Below are 22,521 nucleotides of genomic sequence, written 5' to 3' on the forward strand. Positions count from 1 at the left end.
CTCTCCTTCCCTGTGTCTGTGTCTGTCTCTCCCCGCCACCCCATCTCGGTCTGTCCCCGGCCCCCCCCCCCCACTCCTTCTCTCTCTCCCTGTCTCTGACTCTTGCTCCCTGTCTCACCGGCTCTCCCTACCTGTGTCTCTGTGTCTCTTTGCGTCTCTATCTCTCTGCCAGATGATCAAACCATAAACCCACCGATGCTGGAAGCCCAAAATCCGTGAGGAAAACCTCATGGAGGCACATCACAGTCAAACTGCTTGAAGCCGGCGATGAAGAGAAAATCTTAAAAGCAGTCAGAGGAAACAGACATCTTCTCCGTTGCGTACGGAGGACCAGAGCGGCCTCCTTGGACAGCACGACCCGATGGCCCACGGTCCTGTAAGGAACGGGTGAAAAGAATTTCCAAAGATAAAGACAAAACGAAGACCCTTCTCAGAAACACAGAGACGGCGCGGATTCCTCGCCGGCTGGCTGCCCTCCTCCCTGCGGAGCACCCACACGCAGAGCCGCGGGCGACCCGCACAGGCTGGACCCCACCTTCCCTCTTCTAAAGGGAACGGCTCGTTTGCCCAAACGTAAATGGCAACAATGCAGAACAGAGTTTATAACACCAAGTGAAACACGCACAGCAGCAACCTCACACAGGCCAGGAAGGGAGGCGCGTGAGGAGGCGCGTCCGCGAGATCCTCGGACGACGTCCAGGAACCTGCCGCAGACCCCGGAGCAGCCAGCCCAGTGCCGGAGCCAACGGTGCACACTCACGAGCCAACAGAGGTGCAAGGGCAGAGTCACAGAACGCGCCCCTACACCCACAGAATGGCAGGAAAAGCAAAACCACGACACAGAACAGATGGGACAAACCAAACCCGGGCCGACGGCAAAGCACAGCAAACGCAGACAGTCAGATTCAAGGGAGAAAAGACAAACCCAGCCCGTTAGAGAAAAAGACATGAAGCCCTTGGGGGAAGGGAAAGGAAAGGGGGATGGAAAAGACATGCTTCCCGACAATAATCAAAGGAAAGCTGGAACGGCTATGCTCACACAGCACGTTAGGGCTCCAGGGAACGAGGGTCATTTCTTCATGAAAATAGAGTTAATTAGGGGAGCGTGGGTGGCTCAGTAGGTTGGTTTTAGCTCTCCCTCTGCTCCTCTCCTGGCTCACACGCACACACACGCTCTGTCTCTAAACAAACAGAATGGGACTGCTGGGTGGCTCAGTGGTTGAGCGCCTGCCTTCGGCCCAGGGGGTAATCCCGTGGTCCCGGGATCGAGTCCCACGTCCGGCTCCCTGCATGGAGCCTGCTTCTCCCTCTGCCTGTGTCTCTGCCTCTCTCTCTGTGTCTCTCACGAATCAAGAACATCTTAAAAAAGTTAATTCATCAAGAGGACCTAAGAACCCTAAATGTTATAAATCAAGCAGCAGAGCTTGAGAACACAGGGAGCAGACAGATCTCTAAGTATGTCGCAGACTCAATACCCCTCGATCAGGAACTGAGAAACCCGGGAGCCAGGACGTAAGTAATGACGCAGGGGAAGAACGTGAGCAGCCCGTCCCCAGCCAGCCTCAGCGTGTGTACACAACACCCCAGAACACAAGGATGGCACGGAAGCACAGTGCATCTTGTTGCTCAGTTCCTGAGGAGACCGTGTTCTGAACCGTGTACTTAAGAGGACTCAAATTTTTGATAAAATGTGTTCTCTGACCACAACAGAATTAAATGTGAAGTCAAAATCAGAAAGACCTTTGAAAAAATCCCTCAAAAAAACATATCTCTAAATAAGCCATGGGTGTAACCAAAATTAAAAGGGAAATTAGAAAGCATCTTGAACCGACGGGAAACGAGGACACAGTGTCGCAGCAACGCAGGGATGCCACCTTAGCCAGACACCCGCCTGGTGTGCGGCACCAACTCTTCACGTTAGGAGGGAAAAGATCCCGATCAGCAGTCTCAGCTTCCATCTTCCCAAACTACAAAAACAAGAGTAAAAGAAAAACAAGGAAACCACAAGAATCACAATAATAAAAAATCAGAGGAAAAACAATAAAACAGAAATCAATGAAACCAGAAGCAAACTCTTTACAAAAATTGATCACATTGATAAACGTGCAGCCAGAATGGTGGGGGAGAGAGGGAAGACGCAAATTATCACAGTCAGAAAAGGAGGAGGTGATGTCACGGCTGCTTCTGCAAATATTAGAAAGCTAACAGGGAAATACCATAAATACCTTTATTCTAACAACCTCGGTGACTTAGCTCACGTGTACAGATTCCTCGAAAGACTAAGAAACACAAAGCTCACTCCGATATATGTGCATATGCATATCGTATATGGATATATCACAGACATATAAAAAACCCGAATCTAGGGAACCCTGGGTGGCTCCGCAGTTTAGCGCCTGCCTTCGGCCCAGGGCATGATCCTGGAGGCCCGGGATTGAATCCCGCGTCGGGCTCCCTGCAGGGAGCCTGCTTCTCCCTCTGCCTGTGTCTCTGTCTCTCTCTCTCTGTGTGTCTCTCGTGAATGAATAAATAAAATCTTTTTTGAAAAAGCCCTGATTTTATAGATATATATATATAATAGCTCTATTTTAAAAAATTGAACCTGTACGTAAAAACTTCCAGGGGCGCCTGGGCAGCTGAGTCAGTTAAGCGTCTGCCTTCCACTCAGGTCGTGATCTCAGGGTGCTGGGAGGGAGCCCCCAGTTGGGTTCCCCACTCAGTGGGGAGCCTGCTTCTCCCTTTTCAGCCTACTTGTGCTCTCTCGTGATCTGTCTCTCTCTCTCTCTCAAATACATAAATTTTCTTAAGAATTGTTTAAAAGTTTGAGAAAGAAAATCTCCAGAAAGTGGAACAGGAGGAAACATGCCCAAACTCTTCCAGGAGACCAGCCTGACCAAGATTCCACATGAAGACGACATGAGGAAAGAAAGCCACAGAACAGCATCCTGCAGAACCATAACAGGAAGACATCTAAAACAAATTTTAGCCCACATGCACATACTCACACATGGACACCTGCACACATATACGTGAACAAGCGTGTCCATATGCACGTGTGTATGTGCACAACTGCATACGCACACGCTCTCATGCACGTATGCAATGCACTCGCGGATATCCATACACACGTGCATGCCCCCCACACACACAGCTACATGGACATGTCCCACCATGTCCCACTGCAGCCCACACAATCACGTGTCCTAGTGAAAGAGCCAAGTAGTGAATAAAAAGGGACACATCTTATACACCAGCAAACCTGACAACCTAGAAGAAATGAATAAATCCCTACAAACACTCAACCTACCAAGACCGAATCATAAAGAAACCGAAAATCTGCAGACATTTCTAGTACAGAGACTGAAGCAGTGATCAAAAGCCCCCAACACAGAAAAGCCCAGGACTGGATGGCTTCACTAGTGACCTCTAACAAACGTTTGAAGAAGATCACCAATACTTCTTAAGAAAGCTCCCAAATTCACTCTATGGGGCCAGCATTACCCTGAACCCAAAACCACTGACCTGACCAGAAAAGACGAGGATCTTTTACTAATGCCAATACCCCCAGTGATCACAGATGCAGAAATCCCCCCAAACAAACATGAGCAAGCCACTTCCAACAGTACATTCAAGGGATTGGACACCACAACCAAGTGGGATTTGTTCCCAGGATGCTAGGGTGGTTCGATATCCACAAATCGATCGATGTGATGCATCGCATTAACCGAAGAAAGGGTAGAAATACATGATCGTCTCAGCACATGCAGAACAAGCATTTGACAGGACGCAACATCCCTTCAGGATAAAGCCTCCCCACACGGCAGGTGCAGAGGACACGTTTCTCGACACAGTGAGGGCCAGGGATGCCAAGCCCACGGCACACATCGGCCCCGACAGTGAGAACAGGAGAGCTTCCCCTGTAGGGTCAGGAGTGGACAGGGAGGCCACTCCCATCCAACAGCATAAGTCCCAGCCTCAGCAACCGGGCACGGAAAGAAAATCACACACTATCTCTCTCTGCAAATGGCTTAATATCTACAGAAAACCCTAAAGATGCCACCAAGAACTCGTCAGAACTAATACCTGAATTCGGCAAATTTTCAGGATGTGAAATTAACACGCAGAAATCTGTGGTGTTTCTGCACATAAACAATGAATGCTTGGAAAAGCGGAGAAAATGATTGTATTTACAACTGCATCAAAGGGAATAAAATACCCAGGAATAAATTCAATGAACAAAAACAGGAAGGCAAGTCTGATGACTTGAGAGGTGTTTGGAACATGTCCTGTCCCCAGAGCAGGCCCAGCAGATGTCCACCGCGTGAGCCCCGACTTGGGTGCCGATGCAAAGGGATGGTGACATCGCAGCTGGGGTGCAAGCCCGGGAGGCCCCGCCTGGGCCAGGGTGAGCCCGATGTATCCTGAGCTGATGAAGAAAGAAGGGGACAGGACAGCGAGCCCCCGCGTCACACATTTCATGCCGAGAACAAGACCCAGACCATGCATCCCGGGGACAGCCTCTCCGCCCTCCACCCTGCGGTCAGGGGAGGTCCACATCTGTAGCCCCCACCCCGAGCAGAAGTGGGCCAGCCAGCACACCCCTCCCTCACTCTGGGGATGCCACGGTCCACACGAGTGTACACTGAGAAGTGGGCTGCACGCAGAGTCACGCGCCACGTAAGTAAACTGGCTGAAGCCAGGGAGAAGACATCTGCCAACCGTGTGCCCGCGGAAGGACAAGCTAAGACTCTACAGACTCCTGTCATCCTGGGGGCGGGGGCTGTGGTAAGCGACCCAAGCAGGGGCGGGGGTTGGCGGTAGGCTGCTGGCACTGCTGACCACTGAGTCACTGAGGGAACACGTCCTCTCCGGGACCAGGAAAGACAGATCCGGACAGTGGGGGGAGGGCACACCCCTCACATCAGCAGCCTGTCCTCAAGAGCCCCGGTGGCCAGTGAATCCTCATGCAGAGGCTTCCTCGTGGAGGGGCAGGGGAAAGGCGCAGGCCCCGGAAAGCTCAGAGCAGCACCCAGAAAACCCCGGGCCACCAGGCACCCCGGCCTCGGACAAAACACACGTTCTGACCCTAATATGGGAGGCCGTGTCCGTGAACCCCAAACGCCACACGGAACTCGTCACCCTGACTCCTTCATCATGCTTCCCCAAAACCACAGGTGTCAGGTAGGGAGGAGGCCCCGGAGGCCCCGGAGGCCGAGCCTCAGCTGCTCCCCAGGGCACAAGGCCAGCACCCCCGCGCCCAGGCTGCCAGGGCACCTCATGGCCCGGCAGCACCCGCAACGGACAGAGAGCCGACCCTGCCCCCCTTCATCCTCAGGAAAGACCCGGCAGCCTTCCCCACACGGGGTCCTGCAGAGCCCCGGCCCGGGACACCAGCGGGTGCCCCAGGAGAAAGGCCTCCAGCGCCAGCCCAGTCGGAGCAAGCGGTGAACTCCCAACTGGGCATCTCAAGATCCCAACCAGCCTCCAGGACACTACGGGTGGAGGGCGGGGGGCAGCATCCAAGGGCCACATGCCGCCACCCCCGAGGCCCAGTGCTCTCCTCCTGACTCGGTCCCAAAACTACAACCAGGCACAGCCCGTGTGACAGCCACCCACTCCACCTGCGGGTCCAGGGCGAATGCTGGCACCCGGCGCTCTGCAGCCCGCGGGGTATCCTCCCCCAGCCCTGCACGCACGTGGGACATCCTCAGGACTCCACTGTACGAGGCACGCTGGCCCGGGGACCGCTCCTCCCCCTCCCTCATCAAGGGGACATCCGTCCACTCTTTCTACCAAGTTCTTTCCCTGGGTGAAGAGTTCTCAGTCTGCGAACTCCCTCCCCCCCAACCACCTGCCCAGGACCCCTCTGCGTCCAGAGGCAGGCTGGCCGGGCCGGTGGACGGGGCTGTACGTCCCCGCGTCCCCCCACGTCCTTGTGGGGCAGGGGAGGCCGCCATTCAGGTCCAAGGACACCAGGCAGTCCGTTGCCTCTGCACCAAGACACCAGGCAGTGACCCAGACCTGGGCTTGACCTCTGCGGGCCTTCACGTGACCTGCCCCAGGAAGCTCTTAAAATGCCAGCACTCTCCTGCCATAGCAAGGGGGCTCGGCATTGTCAAACACCACCAACCGACTGAGGTGACCTTCAGGTCAGGGCCTCCCCACCCAGCCACCACCCTCGGTCGGGGCCAGCTCAGGACGACCTGGCTACGCTCGGGCAAGCGCCCTCTTTTGCAAAAAGGAGTCGCGGGCGGTGATGCAGAAGCTGTGGGTGAGGACAGCCAGGGAGGACCGACGCACTCGGCATCAGCGAGGTCGCACCTGCAGCCCCGGAGCCCCAGAGGCTGCTCCAATGACCCGTGGGACCGTAACAAAAGATCCCACATTCATGTCCACGGAGTCACCAAAGAAGGGTAAGAAAATGGCTAGAAAACTTCAGAGAATTAGTGGATGAAAAGACACCAAATTTGACAAAAGACCTAAATCTCCACACTCAGGAAACTGGAAAGACCCCAGTGCAGACAAACCGAAGGTATCCACACCAGGACACAACACAGTCAAACCTCAGAAACGTCACGACAGCGGACGAGGCCGGAGAGCAACGGGGGAGTAACGGTGCCTCTCCCACGAGAAACACGGTTCGAATTACCGCAGATTTCTCATCGGGGATCGTGGAGGCCATGAGACGGTGGCCGGCTTTTCGAGTGCAAGAGAAAAGAACTGTGTACCCAGAGCCCTTCGGGAATGAAAGAAATCAAGAGGGAAAAGTAGGAGGCCTTGTCACCAACAGACCTGCCCCAAGAGAAAGACCTGTAACCAGAAAGAAAAGGAGAAAAGGAAGCATCTGGGCATAGGGGAGGAAGAAATGACATGACATAAGCAAAAATATCCATGAATAAAATTGACTTCCCTTCTCCGCTACGTGCTGGTTGACGCGAGCCATACAGCACTGCCTGGTGTGGCTCAAATGTATGCAGAAGAAATATTTAAGACCGTGTTGTCGCAGGTGAGGCTGAAGGCCACGGAGGTGGGGTTTCTGCACTTCGCCCTACCCGGTAACATGTCGACAACAGTAGAATGTGACGTTACGTGTCTTTAGTATAAAACCTCAAGCAGCACTGAGAGAGATACGCACTCATGGGCACAATGATATAGCAAAGCTGAATTCTAAAAACGCGTTCGACTAACACAGAGGAAAGCAGGACAAAGAAACAAAACATAAAATGACAGGTGGATGCTCTGACATGATAATTACATGAAAGACAAGTGTTCTAAACATACAAAAGAGACACATCGGCAGAGTGATTTTTAACAAGTATGACCCAGGGACGCCCGGGTGGCTCAGCGCTGGAGCATCTGCCTTTGGCTCAGGGCGTGATCCCAGGGTCCTGGGATCGAGTCTCGCATCAGGCTCCCCACGGGGAGCCTGCTTCTCTGCCTGTGTCTCTGCATCTGTGTGTGTGTGTGTGTGTCTCTCTCGTGAATAAGTAAACTCTTTTTTAAAAAAAAATTTTAAGAAGAAAAATAAATGATAGAAAATCTGGACAAAGATTAGCAACGATACAGAGCACTCAAGAAGACCATCAGCCAACAGTTATGTCAACAATAAGTATAAAACACCTCACCCAAGAAGTGCAGAAAACACGTTGTCTTCAAGCACCCACAGAACTCACACCAAGACAGGCCATATCCTGGGCCATGACACGAAATTCAGCGTATTTACAAGAATTCAAATTCTAGAGCATGGTCTTTGAAAATCACGGACTCAAACTAAAAATCGGTAGCAGAAAACAGCAGAAAAATCTCCAAGTATTGAGAAACTAAGCAAAACGATTCTAAGCAATCCAGGAGTTGAAAGGAGATGTCATAGGAAAGTTTTAAAAATACACAGAACCGAATGAAAGTGAGAACACCACACACCAATATCGGTGGCGCGCAGCTCTGAAAGGGAAATTTATGAGACTATTTGCTCATACTAAAAAAGAGAAAGTTGTCAAATAATCTAAGCTTCCATTTAAATACTCTGGACAAAGAAGAACAAAGTCAAGCAAATTTAGAGGAGGGAATATCATAATAAATACAAGAAAAAATCAAAGAAACTGAAAACGGGAAAAAAAAAAACCCAAAATCAATGAAACAAAAATGTGATCCTTTAAATACAGCAAATAAAATACGCAAACCTCTAGCAAAATGAGTGAGAGAGAGAGACTGATATGACATAATTAACAAAATCAGGAAGGAAACGTTATCATTACAGACCCTGCAGAAACCGAAAAGATAAAGGGAACAGTAGTCACACTTCACACATGAATTTGACCATTTCAAAGATACAGACAAGCGTCTCAACAAAGCACAAGCCACTACAACTCACGCAGTAAGATATAAATACTGTGAATAAAACATCTGAATAGTTCTGCAACCTATTAAGTAAACTGAATTCTTAATTGTAAAATTCATATACCAATAAAAAATAAAGAAATAAAAAAATAAAATTCATATAGAAGAAATCTCCAGATCCTGATGATTTTACTAGATATGCCTGCCAAGCACTGAAGAAAATTTAACACCAATTCTACCTAAAATTTTCCAGAAAATATCAGCCTTAGCAAGACTTTTCTAGATATGTCTCCTCATGTGAGTGAAGCAAAGCAAAAATAAATTATTGGGGCTGTACCAAATAAAAAGCTTTTACACGGCAAAGGAAATAATTAACAAAATGAAAAAGAAATGAAACCTACTCAATGGGAGAAGGTATCTGCAAATGGTAGATTCAATAAGCGGTTAGTATCCAACATATATAAAGAACCCAGACAACTCCACTTCGGAAACCCAAATTATGCAATTAAAAAACGGGCAGAAAATCTGAATATGCATTTCTCTAAAAAAGACATCCAGATGGCCAACAGGTGCATGAAAAGATGCTCAACGTCATTAATCATCTGGGGATTGCGAATCAAAACCACAATGAGATACCACCTTACCCCAAGGGAACACCCCCCAACTCCTGATATAAAGTCAATATTATCTGATACCAAAACTGGATCAAGACAAAAAGTAAACTTTGTCAGGGAGATCCCCGGGTGGTCCAGCAGTTTAGCGCCTGCCTTCGGCCCAGGGCGTGACCCTGGAGACCCGGGATCGAGTCCCCTGTCGGGCTCCCTGCATGGAGCCTGCTTCTCCCTCTGCCTGGGTCTCTGCCTCTTTCTCTCTCTCATGACTAAATAAGTAAGATTTAAGAAAAAAAAAAGAAAAAGAAGACTTTGTCAGCTCTGCTTCCACGGTGTCCAGGCAATCATGGGGATGACAACACACGGGGTAGCCGCAGCCCCTGCAGAGCCCCACACGTGGCACATGGATGCGCCAAGGCGTCCAGACAAAACCCGCTCCCCGCTCAGCGCCAGGAAGGGCCTGGGGGTGACCGCCCAGGAGCACAGCGCCGGGAGCCGGGGCCACTCCCCACGTGTGTGCGACCTGCACGTCGGCGACTCTGGAGAGTCACCCTGCGCCCACATCCCCGGGACAAGTGGGAGCGGGAATGGTGCCTTCCCCGGACGCCCACACGGCTCAGGGGTGACCACGGGCCCGGAGACGATGGTCACTGCTAAGTCAACATTTGGGTGGCCACGGGCTTTCCGAGCCCTCTATTTGCTTCTCGAACCAGTTTCGATCCTGGAAACTGTGCGGGAACTGGTGCATCTCGGAGTTTTCAAATCTCCTGCTAGTGACGAATCCTGAGTGTTTCCCTTGTGTCTGCTTTTAGCACAGCTCTATCTGCCGCCGAGCCTTCCGTCCCTAACACCCGCCTTATGCCCATTCTTTCTTCTTGATCAGCTGCTCTAAGGCTTTCCCGTTTCGAAGACCTAAGGTTGGACGTCTTTGTTCTGGAAGCGAAAGACCCTCCAAGTCCCTTTGGAGTATCTGACCCCCGGGCCCGCAAGCCCTCGCCGTGTGCCAAGCCTACTCCCGTGTGACAGACCCGACCCCCAGGCCCCAACAGAGAAGACATGGCAGGTCAAAGTCCGGACTCGCCCGCTCTGGGCCAGCCAGAGATGCATGGACGTGACCCTCACCCTCCTGTTCCAAAAGCACCGTGTGAACCACCAAGAGAAATGACAGAAATGTCTGAAATATGGAACTATTGAATGTTTACACCAGGAGAAGCAAGGCGAGAGAAACACACGTGGGGACACGGGGACCACCCCGGAGGAGACACCGGCCTCTCCACGGTGAGCGGCCCGTTGGCACCCACGGGGACAGAGCGTGGGCCAGGAGGGGTCAAACACATACGCCACAAAGAAATACGAAGGGCAACCGTGTGGAGAGAGCCCGTCCCGCGTCAGTGAGGGCTAGGAGGCGCAGCACGGCCCGCCAGGGAGTGGAGGATGGACAAAGAAGACCAGACTCCTCTCCGGGACGCACGCCGGGCCCCCGACAGGCCCCCCATGGACTGGCGGGCCCCGGGCCCCAGCTCAGAGGCCACCGCTCCGGAGCCACGCGCGATCGCGGATAACTTCGAAGGAGAACATGGAACACGGCGTAACCGGGAGACACCCCCGGAGCCGGGGAGAGGCGCGAAGTCGCACCTGCTCTCCCGACAACACAGCTGCGGCCTGCTCCCAGGCGATGAACGAGGATGAACTCCTCCTCGGAAGGAGTCACGTTTTCAAAACACGGCGTCTAAACGTCGGGGCCGAGAACACAAAGTCCCGCGCGCACGCCGGGGAGGAAGGCACAGCGGCCTCAAGCTACATTCAAAGCACCGGTGGATCCGTCCGTAGGAAAATGCAGAAAATCTAAATATCCGGACCCAGAGTGACAACACGGTAACAGCAGTCACCGGGCTGATGGGTCAGGGTGACATCTGCCGTCTTGCAGAGGTGCTGCGCCCACACGCCGGCCCTGAGCCTCCTGGTGTCTGGGCTCCCCCCTCTGTGGGATGAGCCCTTGCTGGCGGAGCTGACACGAGCACGCAGAGTGGCCCCGTGACGGCAGGAGTGCGTGTGACCGCTCGCCCCTGGGGCCGGGGCCGGGGGTGCGGTTAGAGCGCAGGCCTGGGAGTCTGCATGCACGTGCGGTCCACGCCGCGGCCACCACTGCAGCATCGCTCGCGGCCGACCCCAAGCTCGGGGGCCCAACAGGCCCAGAGCCTCACGTGGTCGTCGGGAAAGGCAGCCACGGGAAGAGAAGAGATGAAGACAGACACACGCCGAGCACGGAAAGAAAGACATCCGAAAGGAAACGCAGAGGACATGGAAGACAGGAGGAAGAGCAAAGGGAAACTCAGAAGAGGAAGACGCAGCGGCGGCCCCCAAACGTCGCTTCTTCAAGGATGTCGGGGAGGCATCCAAGGGGGGTCCCCACGCTGTGCGTGCAAGCGTCTCAAAAACGGCCAAGAGACCCTCAGTTGGCGGGGCTGATGTCGCAGGAGACGCTCAGGGACCAGCCCCGGGGACTCCGGATCGTACGCACGTGTGTGCCTGCATGCACACACACACTCAGCCACACACTCGTATGCACACATGCGCACACTCACATCCACACACGCATCCACACGCATCCACACATGTGCAGTTACGCACACATCCACACATATATGCACACACCCGACGTTTGCATGCATATGTTCACGTATCCCCACATACATGTACACACATGCACACACTCACGTACAGACACTGGCATGCACAGAGTCCACACGAATGCAAATCCACACGCGTAGACACACACAGGCATGGACACTTGCACACATGCTCCACATATAGACATACACGTGTGTACAGACACAAATGCACACGTTTCCGCACATGTGGCCCACACACACGCATACCAGCTCTGCAGCTCGCCCTGCCCCCTCCCAGCCCTACAGTGTCACCTGGCCACACCGTCTGACCAATGGGGAGACTGACCCTGGGGCCACAGAAGGTGGCAGGTCCTCCCCCTCCACGTCTACGGAGTCCCCACTGCCGTTGCCCTGTCTCCTCTTCCTGAGGCTCCTGAGCATCTCCACCCCGAGCTCCATACTCCCCGCTGGGTGCTCCCGGCCCTGCACCCCGGGCCCACACTCCGCTGTCTGCACCACACACACGGCCCCATGTCCCCAGCTGTGCTCCCCACGCCGTGTCCCCCGCTGGCCCCGTGCCCCTGCAGGTGAGAGCCCCCCGCGCCCACCTGCTTCTCGTTCTCGTCCTCCAGCCTCAGCCGGTCTTCAGTGTAGCTGCGGGCCTGCAGGAAGGCTTTGCTTTGGGAGCGCTCGGCCAGGACCCTCACGAAGACCCCGTACGTGTTCACTGTGAGGAAAAGCAGGGCGTTGGCTACGAGCTGGAAGGGAGAGAGCACAGGGCACCTGACGCGGGGGGTGCGAGCTCGGCGGGGCTCCAGGCAGGGGTCCCAGGGAGCGAGACCCCTACCCTGGCCGCTTTCGGGCCACTGCCCCAGTCACCACCTACAGAGCGGTGGCACCTGGCTGCACAATCACACGGGTTCCCGGCAGGTGACTGGTCCTCGCTGCCCCCACCGTCATTGCCACCAACGGACGCAGCAGCGCTCAGGACGTGCGGCCCCGGGCTGAAGGGACTGCTGCACACTCTGCAGCCCTGAGCTTCTGGCCCCGAACACCTGCCCCACAGCCCCGGCCTCCTGCACCTGCCCCATGACCCGGCCTCCTGTACCTGCCCCCCGCCCCGGCCTCCTGGACCTGCCCCACGCCCCAGCCTCCTGTACCTGCCCCACGCCCGCGGCCTCAGCACACAGGTTCCTCAGGATTGCCCTGCCCTCCGCTTTCCCAAGCCCACACTGCTCTGGACACAGGGCCCTGTCAGGGCCTCGAGGCTACAGGTGTCCCGCCCTGGAAGCTCCACTCCGTGTTCTCTCCTCTTCCCGCCTACCCCCTTCCCGCCGCTCTCCTACTCTGGGAGAAACACGCAGTCCACGTGACGGGCCCTGCTCGGTCCACTCCAGGGCTCGGGGTGCTGCTCGTGCGGCAGGAGAGTCCTGCACTCGCCCCTCCTCCCTCGGGGCCCGCACCTGCCACCCAGGCCACAGGACCCCCTCTGCCCTCCGGCTGGGACCCGCGGGCTCCGCTGCATCCCCCTCGGCAGCTGACACACCGACCTGCGGTTCTTCCTCTCGTCTGAGGACAACACGCTTCTCCGGGCCCCTGCTGTCCCAGCCCGCTCTGCACCGTCCAAAGGCAACACCCCGGGAAAGGCCCCCGACTCCTCGGCTCCGCCAGCCCACCCACCCTCGCGGCGGCCCAGGCTCTGCCCAGGTCAGGTCCCAGCACCCAGCACCCCACCCCGCCCCTTGGGCCCATGCACATGTCTGGGGCCTCTCCACCGACAGCACCCTTCCCCACTCGCCCCCCGTGCCTCTGCACTCCACCTGGGACCCCACACCCGGGCCAAGGAGCCACACCTCCAGCCTGGCCCCGCCCCAGCCCGCTGCACCCCTCCCGCCCCGCTCGGGACAGACCCCCGAAGGACCCCCGACCCCTCCCGCTGCTCCCCCCAGCAGACCCCAGAGCCTGGGATGAGCCACTCCCAAAACGGGCACCCTGGTGTTTGCCGAATGAATAAGGAAGGGCACGTGGGTGGCAAGGGGTAGATGTGCGCCACCGCCTGCTCCTTGCTGTCCCGGATGAGACCCCACGAGACGTTTCCCAGTCCTCACATCTGCGGTCAGGTGGGTGGGTGGGCAGGGACCCCAGCTGTCCCATGACCCACAGGACATACAGACGCAAGGCCTGGAGGCAGCCTGACGTCTCAAGTGACGAGCTTCTGGAGCACGCTGAGCCTGGGGGAAGGCCGGGGGGCACCACGGGGGTATGGGGACACGGCCTGCACACACGTGCATATGTGGACAAGGTCTCTGAGCCCCGGGAACAGCACTGGGGGAGGGGACAGGACCGCGTCCCTCCCAGGCACTCCCTGTCTGTCCCCCGCAGGCCTGCTAGGCCAAGCAGCCTCTGAGTCCACTCGCACCCCAACCCTGCCTACGTGGGCCTCAAGGACAATCCCAGAAGAGCTCTAGGCCTGTGCCCGCTCGTCAGGGTCTGCCGGCGGCCCGAGGCCTCTCCTGGCTCCTGAAAGCACCAGCACCCCATGGCCCTTCCTCACTGGCGGGGGTCGGGCAGGGTCGGCGTGGAACTATCCCCAGTGCTCTTCCTGACACTCCTGATCCCCCGGGTCACAGGTGGGAGAAGATATGGTCCCTGTGCTCAGCCCACACCCCACCAGGGCTCCCCGCAACCCCGCCTGGCCTTACAAACGTGAGACGGAGATTGGGCTGAGGAGCGTGGGCGGGCTCTCACAGCTGGTGCGTGAGCAGACTTGGGCCTGTGTGGTCTGGGCCCAGACCCCTCACTGCGCTCTCCCGCTGGGCCCTGCTTCCAGTGAATCCTCTGGACGATCACTGGCCGCGAAGTCAGAGGCCCGGGTTCAAATCCAGCTCTGCCCACTGCCAAGGGACCCCATGCAGATGGGACCACCACCCTCACCTGCAGGGTGCTGACGTGGGTAACACCCCGCCGTCCCCGTCTCCCTGCCACTCACTTCTCAGTGAGTGAAGAAACCAAGGAACTGCTCCACCACAAACACCATCTCCTTCCATAATCAGGGTGTCACCAGCCGGAATCAAATCTGTAGACATACACCCCCCATTCAAAACATCCCTGCATCCATCCACCCACTCACCCAGCCATGGACTCATCCAGCCAGGGTCTTACCTACTCGCCCACCCACCCATCCACCCACTCACCCATCCCCCACTCACCCATCCATCCACCCACCCATGCATCCACTCGCCCATCCATCCACTTCCCCATCCAATCCATCCATCCACGCATACATACATCATCTACCCACTCACCTATCCATATCATCCATCTATGCCCTCCCACCCATCCATCCCCATGCACCCAACCATCAACCCACCGACCCATCCATCCGCACCCACCCATCCACCCGTGCACCTATCTATCCGCCATCCATCCTTGCATCCGTCCATCCACTCAAGCACAACAGGAGCAAGGCTTTGGATCTGTGTCCACTCCAGGATGGGGTGGCAGGGCCTCCTCGCCTCAGACGGGCCAGGTGGCTCCAGGAGTCCCGGGAACCTCAAAGGACAAGGGTGACAACTGAACATCGACGTCAAAGCACTTCTGGAGGGGACGACGCATGCGAGATCTCTGGCTCGGAGGCACACGGGGCCCACCCCAGTCCACACGGCGCAGCCACGCACATCCGCTACAGAGAAGACCCCTCCGTCAGATAGAAGCTGAGGCCACAGTCAGGGGATGATCTGTCCAAGGCAAAGCTGAATTACGCAGAGTGGGAGCAGCGCAGAGCTCACCGCCCGCCCCACGTGGGCACCACACCGACACCTGTGCGAAGCGTCCCGGGCCTGTGTGAAGCGGTAATGGACGTGGCTCAGGGGGAAGCCGCCCCTGGCCGGGGAGGCAGCGCCACTGTGAAGGACCAGACTGAAAGCCGTGAGCCAGGGCACCTGCCTGCTGCAGGAAAAGCAGCCACAGCGCTGCCGCGTCTCCTGCCCTCGCACCTGACCCCAGAGGACCAGAAGCGTGCTCTTGCGCTGCCTCGGCTTCCAGGAAGCCCCATTCCTGCTCCCGGCAGCTCCACTGAGCGGGGCACGCAGGCTGAGGTGCAAGGGCCACACGCAAGGCCAGAGCGGCGGGGAAAGCCGCCCAGGGCGCCTCCTGCATGGCCGCGAGGTGCAGGAATGGGTCGAAGCAGACCCCTGCCCCGCGGACCTGGGCAGATGCCACTGGGACAGGCATGGGGCCGGGGTGGGTGGGGGGTCACCTGGAGACGAGTATGTGTGGCTGGGCAGGCGCACGGCCCTCTGTCCCCGGGTGAGCAGCCAATCCCCGCCCCACAGCGGGCCCCCGGGTCCTCACGCTGCCCTGGGGCTCCCGGACGGGGGCCTGGCGCCTTCCCCTTGCTGCTGCAGCACGGGCTCCCTGCCCCCGGGGTCACGCCCCGTCTGACGCACACCTACTCCAGAAGCCACGGGCTGCACCACGCACAGAGTGACGCCGGCCATGCCGACCACAGGCATCACCTTGAACCTCACAGCCACTGACAAGTTTTGAGACGGAGAACTCAACCACAGAACACGCTTTCAAAGCCAGGAGCCAGGGTTCGAGGCGCGGCAGGAGGGCGGGCCGCCCCCAGGAGGCCGGGCAGGGGCAGCAGAGCCAGGACCCTGCCAGCCCGGAGCGGCGGGAGTGTCTGCAGACCCACTGGGGACACGGCGACCCGGGAATGCAGGGGGCCAGGCGCCACCGCGACCAGATTGCGCGGAGCCTGAGGCACAGCCTGCCACCCCACCGCCCACACCTAGCGGCAGGATGCGGCTGTACAGAGGCTGGCACACAGCCCGAGCGCCCGCCCCAGGCCCCGCACAGCCACCTCCGGATCCAGGCACCGGGCGGGCCTTGGGGTCCCACGGCTCCAGGGTGGCCAGGCTCATTGCCAGTGGGGGGCTGGCCTTGGCCTCACCCTCCCCTCATCCTCTGCCCAGGACAAGAGTAGAGGCTGGGAGGAGGGGGGCCAGGCCCGAAGGTGAGGGGTACCTGGCGGTGGAGGAGGCACTGCCCAGAAGCGGGAGCAGGTGATCTCGGGACAAGGGGACTGGGGATAAGGACCCAGCGGCAGGTTCTGGGGCGTCAGGAAGTGCAGAGGGCGCGGGACTACGCGAATGTAAGCCGGGTGTCCAGGCTCCTGGGCTTTGGTGAGGGGTCTACACGGCAGCAAAGGCCCTGGCATTGGGCTGGGCATGAGGTCTGGAGAGGCTCAGCGTGGGTGGAGGGAGCTGGGGCCGGCACCCACCAGGAGGGGGGTGGGCTGCAGCTGCCGTGAGCTTCCCAGAGATGAAGGTGACCACAGGCTGCAGGGTCAGGGGTGGGAGACGGGGAGGCGTCACTGGCCGAGGTCCCGCGCTGGGCCCCTTCCCAAGAGGCCCGGCCCCTGTGCCCACGGGGACGGGGACGGGCTGTTCGCACACGGGGAGAGGCGGCAAGGGCCGAGGTCACCAGGTGGGCTCTCAGGACAGGTGAGCGAGACGCCATCCGGATTGAAGGGCCATGTCCGAGGGGAAGAGCCCAGCCTGGGGAGCCCCAGGCTGCTTCAGAAGGGGCCCCGGGTGCCGCCACGGACGACAGGGGCCACGCACATGACCAGCCCAGCCTCCCCGGGGGCCGCACTCGGGCTTTACAGTGGGGCGGGGACCTGGGAAGGAAGCTCCCAGATGGCCGCCCGCTTCGCCGTGTCCCATGGTCACGCGGACACAGGGCCCTAGGGAGACTGCTGGGGGGCGGCTCCCCGAGGCCATGGGCGCCAGAGGGCCAGGGCAGGACGCAGGCCTGGCTGCCGGCCACACTCTCCTCTCCTGGGCGTCGGGCCTCACGTCCGCACACTGGGGCACACGGTGCCAACCAAGAGGCTGGTCCGTGCCTCGGAGGTGGCCTCGCTCCTGGAGGCCGGGGTCCGCGTCACCTGAGGAGACGCCCGCTTGGCCCCGCAGAAGCACCACCGGTGCCGCTGCATGCCCAGGAGCGCACGCCCACGCACACCTGCTCTGCTGCACGACGCCAGGAGGAGGAGGGCTCCCAACCCTTCCTGTGACCCCGCCTCGCCCCGGGCCACGGCCCCTGTCCTCAGGTCCCCCGCCTGGATGGACACCCTGTGCCTGTGTGCAGGGGATCCTCTCACAGACGTCCTGTCCTCCCACCCAACAGGTCCTTCCATGGGCGCCCGTCCCCCCCCGGGTCCTTCCATGGGTGCCCCGTCCCCGTTCCACCCCCATGTCCCTCCACCCCTGGGTCCCTCCATGGGTGCCCCATCACCCCTCCACCCCTGGGTCTCTCCATGGGCACCCCATCCTCCCTCCACCCCAGGTCCCTCCATGGGTGCCCCGTCCCCCCTCCACTCCTGGGTCCCTCCATGGGTACCCCATCCCCCCTCCAACCCCAAATCCCTCCATGGGCGCCCTGTCCCCCCAGTCCCCGGGTCCCTCCAAGGGTGCCCCGTCTCCCCCGCCCCCGGTTCCCTCCATGGGCGCCCCATTCCCCCTCCACCCCCAGGTCCCTCCATGGACACCCTGTCCCCCCCCGGCCCCCGGGTCCCTCCATGGGCACTCTGTCCCCTTGTCTCCTTCTCTGGGATCTCCTCCCTGGGGATCCCTGAGCAGCTCGATCAGGACGCTGGGCCTGAGCAGCCACACTGCCCACACAGTCACCGTCACCGTGGGCCGCTCCAACCTGGTCAGGCTCCCCGTCCAGCCCTGCTCCCCACCAAGGGAAATGCCCCTAACTGCAGACCTAGACCCAGGACAGCCATACTGCGGTCCCTCCACCCAAGCTCTCGGGCCACAGACACTGCAACAAGCCCAGAGCAAAGTGGGTCCTGGGTGCTGAGAGAGAGTGAGCAGCCTCAGACCCAGACATCCAGACCTGCAGGTCCTGGTGGGCCTCAGGGCTCCGAATGCTACCAACACACGCACTTGTGCACGCAGCGGCCTCATAGGGACAGCACCGGGGAGCAACGAGCCCTTCTCTGATCAGCAGGGAGCCTTCCTCCGGGCCTGAGGGCAGGAGGCAGCCCGGACACCAGCAGCTCAGAGACCACAGCAGGTCCCGCCACCCGCAGTCCCAGAGCACAGGCTCCAGGGGCCAGGAACACAGGAGGATCCAGGGAGGGTCCTGAGGCGGGAGCGAGGGACAGCCTGCCGCCCCCTCGGCCCACACATCGGGGAGCAGAGGGTGGGAGCTTCAGGGGCATGGTACCAGGCTGGGCAGGGGTCCCGGCCCTTGTCGCTGACCCACGTTCTGCAACCCCGCCCCCCCCCCAGACGAAGCCCAGGCTGGTTCACTTTCTGGGCCGTCTCTGAGGCCGCTCAGGGTCACGAAGCTGGAGGGCCCGGGTCCCGTATCCTTCAGGTAAGAACGCGGCGAAGTCAACACGGGAACGATGTATGGGGTGCGCAGCACGTGCCTGTGTGTGTATGTGGGGGGGTGTGAAGGTGGACAAGTGTGAGGACGTGCGCGTGAAGCGTGAGGGCGTGGATGTGTCTGCAGGTGCATCTGTGGGAGGCGTCAGTGCATGTGTGCATGCGTGTACACGGGCCACAAGGGGGGCCGCACGTGCCCAGCCCTACTAAGCGGGTCCTTCCTGCCTGCCTGTCCAGCCCCGCGGTGTGAACCGAGGCACCTGGAGCCAGGCAACGTGGGGTCTGTCCCTCTTGCCCCGACCCGAGCCCCCTGCCTGGCGGGCAAGTGGACCACCTAAGCCCTGAGGCCACGGACACAGGCCTCCGTGTGCCTGCCACCGCGGGGCACCCTGGCCGCACTGAAGGAGGGGGAGAGCGGCGACAGCACAGCCGGAGGACACAGTCTGCACAGTCTGGCCACCACCAGCCAACGGGGGCGTCACTCGACCAAGCCCAGACACGGGGGCACTGAGTCAGAGAAAGCTGGCGGGTCACAGGCCCCGAGCAGTAACAAGAGGCGGCTCTCACCTGGCCGAGCGCTGGCCCCACACCTAGGGCACAAGAAGCTGCACGCGCTCCTACAAAGCCCCGGAGCCACCCCAGAAGAAACCGAGGCACGGGGGAAGTACCCACAGCCAGGAGCTCCAGCACCCCTGCACACCGGCCCGCCACGCCGTCTGAGTCGGGAAACGGGATGAGGACGTTAAGGGCTGAATCTGCAGGGACACAGCACGGATTGTCTGTCCCCCTGGGAGATGAGCCCTGGCCCTGGGGACCTGGGAGAGGGGACAGGAGACGGGCATCGCCCAAGAACAATCGCCTCTGGGCAGGCGGCTGGGCAGCTCCCACAGCAGGTGGGGGCAGTGGCAAGCAGACACGGCCCCAAGGATGTCGCTCTGGTCTGAGCCAGGCACAGCACCCACGTCCACTCGTGTGATCCCTGCTCCCCACTGCATCCCAGGAATCCCCAAACAGAAACCTGATCAGACCACTCTGCTAAAAAGGCTGGCAGAGTGGTGGAAAGGGAGGTGGGCGGGGGGTGGGGTGACTGGGTGACGGGCACTGAGGGGGGCACTTGATGGGATGGGCACTGGGTGTTATGCTATATGTTGGCCATTTGAACTCCAATAAAATGTAACAAAAGTAAATAAAAATAAACTTAAAAATAAAAAATAAATAAAGAGGCTGGCAGCGCCTCGACACGGCTTTTCAAAGAAACTAAAGCTGCTCCACGTGCCCTGCAGCCCTCACCTGCCCTTTCTGGCTTGCCCACCCCCTGGGCTGAGCCTGACCCCAGGCCCCGAAGGCTGCCCTGGGCCTCATCCGTCCAGCCTGGAGCACACGGGCCTCAGGAAGCCGCCCTGAGCCCTCCGCCCGCCCTGTCCCCTTCACGCACCTCTGAAGGTCACAGGCTCCCCAGCACAGGCCAGCGTCCCCCCACAGACAGTAAGTTGCTAGAGGGCAGGGGATCTCGTTCCCACTGGGCCCCCAGCCCCTAGCCCGAGGCCTGGCACCCAAGCGTGGGTCACAGAGCTTCCCAGGGACAAGTACCGAGTCGTCACAGCTGTCTGCCCAGCCTGTCCCCTGCGCCCCCACCAGGTCCCCAGGTGGGGCCAGACTCCAGCCCTCACAGTCCCTGGGGCTTGTCCCAGTCCCAGGACCCATACCTGGCACCTGCTGGGGCAGCAAGAAACAGTCCCTGGCCTGAGGCCAGGATGTGTCCCCTCAGCGTGGGGGCCACCTGCCCAATTCCTGCTGCCCTGGCCCGGGCCATTCCCGGGCTGCTTCAGGTCAGGGCCAGCCGCCCTGGAGGGAGGACAGCAGACCAGATCCTGGGGAGGGGACCCGAGGACCAACAGGGCAGGTGTGGGAGTGTCGCCTGTGAGGAATCAGGTGTCCCGCTGGGATGCCCGCTGGACACGGCCCTGGAAGCCTGGAGGACACCCCGACACCTCCCGGGCCTCGGGGAGCGTCCGGGCTGCGAGTATGCAGTGATGGGAGGCTGAGCCCTGCCCAGCGACCACAGGCCTAGGGACAGGGGGTCGAGACCCAGGAGGCTGCCTGCGGGCTCCCTCCTCAGCTCCTCAGAGGCGGAGAACCGCACTCCCCGCCCCCAACTGCCCCGGAGCCAGGGCACCCCACCCGCCTCCCTCCCCCTTCCAGCCCGCACCCAGCAGCACCTGTCCGCCGCGGCAGGTGGAGGCGCCAGCAGGTGAGCCAACGAGGTGAGGAGGCCCAGGGAGATGGAGCAGGAGGACGCGCGTCCCTGTGGCGGGAGGGGCCCGGCTGGTAAAGCGCTCGGCTGCGGGGGCGCAGGGCAGCAGGGGCGGGGCCCGTGGGGGGAGGGGCGGGGAGGCAGCGCAGGGGCGGGGGGACCTAGAGGAGGCAGGGGGAGGGGTCCGGGGGCAAGGAGAGGGGCCGGGAGGCAGGGGAGGGGCCCGGGACCGGGGCGGGGGGTGGGGTCCTGGTATGGGGGCGGGGGCCGACGGGGGTCAGGGAGGCCCGGGATGGGGGGCGGGGGTCGGGCCGAGCTGCGGTGGAGGGCGGGGCGGCCTGCAGCGGGAGGGGGAGTCGCGGCTCGGGCGGGCGCCCAGGGGTCCCGCGGCGCACACCTGGGCACACGTGGGCACGGGCCCTTCGGTGCGCAGCAGGTCGCCAGGGCTCCGGGCCCTGAGGGCGGGGACAAGGCCGCCCCCCCCTCCGCTGCAGCACCGGAGCTCCCCGCAGAGCTCAGGCGACCAAGGAGCCGGGACGGCCAAACCTCACTTCCAGGGTCAGGGTGCCTTGTCCTGTCCTGCCCGCGGCCCAGCACCCGGGACAGGGGGACACGAAGTACAGGTCACCCCCACTGACAGGCCACCGAACAAGGCCATTCTGCACACGGCAGTGGGCCCTGGACGCGTGCAGGAAAACCCAGGCTCTTGCTCCCCCCTGGCCAACAAGTGGTCATTTGGGGCCCTGGGGGTTGAGGCCGCAGGGGAGGAAGCTGGGGGAAGGAAGGAGGCTGGTGCCCCTACGGGGACAACCCAAGGCAGGGGTGGGCAGAGACCCCCCTGCTGCTCCTCTGCAGACAAAGCCCGCTGCCCCAGCCACCACTCCAAGGCCAGGACCTGGACACGCACACTAACCCTACTTCCCCACCACTGCACCCCTGTCCCCAAACACAGCCACTCCCTCCTCAAGCTGTACCCCTCAAGGTCCCAAGTGCCACCCACCCCAAGGGAGCGGGGGTCACACCTGTGATGTCTTCCTCTTCCCACCACCCCCCCACGTCCTAGACCCCCCCACGCCCTGCCCCTGAGCAGGCCTCAAGGGTTCTGCAACATGTTGGTTCCCCCACGTTGCTGGAATGAATTTCTGCGCTGTGTTTAGATACAATGGGGAGGGGGGACGGGGACAGGAAATGGACCCAGTCTGGCTGATATTTACAAGGCTCCTCCTGGGGGCTGGGGAGGAGGATGAGACTGACTCTGTCCCTAAACTCCTTCTGCCAGAGCTGAGCACAGCAGCAGGCAC

General features: G+C 59.8%; 1 pseudogene; it reads right to left on the reverse strand.

Moving 5' to 3' along the window:
- Positions 1–22,521, reverse strand: part of LOC125752700 (adenylate cyclase type 1-like) — a 64,820-nt pseudogene that overhangs the window by 38,668 nt on the left and 3,631 nt on the right.

Source organism: Canis lupus, chromosome 16, assembly GCF_003254725.2.
Source record: "Canis lupus dingo isolate Sandy chromosome 16, ASM325472v2, whole genome shotgun sequence".
Lineage (NCBI taxonomy): Eukaryota > Metazoa > Chordata > Mammalia > Carnivora > Canidae > Canis > Canis lupus.